The sequence below is a fragment of the Austrofundulus limnaeus genome, unplaced genomic scaffold, assembly GCF_001266775.1.
Source record: "Austrofundulus limnaeus strain Quisiro unplaced genomic scaffold, Austrofundulus_limnaeus-1.0 Scaffold12, whole genome shotgun sequence".
NCBI lineage: Eukaryota > Metazoa > Chordata > Actinopteri > Cyprinodontiformes > Rivulidae > Austrofundulus > Austrofundulus limnaeus.
The window spans coordinates 4196583-4197957 of NW_013952414.1; positions in this window are offsets into that span (position 1 = coordinate 4196583).

The window sequence follows — 1375 nt, forward strand, 5'->3', positions numbered from 1 at the left end:
TCATTAGCACCTCTAGTATCATATTTACTGAGAAAAATGTTGACGTGTTCAAAACTTATTTTACCCACTCGATATAATTTGTATTTTCTCAAAAGTAATAGCCAAATTCACTTGGTAGTTCAATATGAGGGTTTTTACAGGGACAGCCATGCAGAAGAAGCTGTGGGTCACTGATTGAGCAAACCACTACAGGCCGACTTTCTCAAGTCAAACAAGGAGCTTCAACTTTTTCAGCATTTTCTTTTTCTCCCTCTTTTCAGTACAGAGCAAATCAGCAGAATACCTCATTTCAGCAAAGCCACAGCAGCTAAAAACAGAACAATGAGGATCTGAAAAGTCGCTGCTGTTGAACACAAAGAACAATAAGTGTAGAAGACAGGTGGCAGAGAAAAGTCTGCTAAACTGGAAAAGCTTTTGGTCATGAAAAGGACACAAGAGGCTGCAGCACAAAGAAAAAATAGACAAACTTAGGACACCTTAAACCAGAGGATAAAGGTTGGATGAGGTCAGAATCACAGTAAACACAGATCAAACACTTTAGGGAAAAGGAAAAAGATTGACAATGGTCGTTTTTGGTCATTCAGTTTTCACTTTCTATGGTGAAAAATAAATAAAACGGTTATTTGTTGTTTTTCGTGTAAAAAAAAAACTCTCAAAATGAACAATCCTTTTTTTTGTCAAATTGAAAGTTTTGCACTGTTGTCAAGCAACTCAGTGCTGTCCTGTAGAACCTGCTGCAGATTCAACTTCCTCATTATGGACGTTTTGTAGAAAGGCTTGATCTGATTAAAAACACCAGAAGCTTCAGGAAGGCTGTTTCATGAGTTGCAATCAACATAGACTGCAGCTGACATTGACTGCAGTCTACTCAGGCCGCTCATCTCGGCTGCATAAACAGCTGTGAAATGAGACGGTCTAGTCTACAGAAGACATATATTTGTATTGATTACGGCACACATTCACTGTGACATTGTTTGGATAAGCTGCTGCAATGCCACGAGTTATTTCCATCCAGTCTTGGATTAACGTTTCACCAAAATCTTGCATTGATGATGGTGGAGCCTGGCCTTCTCCAGCACATCCCAAAGATTCTCAATGAACTCTGTGGAGCCAATCCATGTGTGAAAATGATGTCCCATGCTCTCTGAACCACTTGTTCACAATAAGAGCCCGATGAATCCTGGTATTGTCATCTTGGACTATGGCCATGCCATCAGGGAAGAAACAATCCATTGATGGAATAACCTGGTCATTCAGTATATTCAGGTAATCAGCTGACCTCATTCTTTGAGCACAAACTGTTGCTGAACCTAGATCTGACCACCTGCAGCAACCCATCATAAACCTGTTAAATCCAAATGGTGACTTCTTTTCG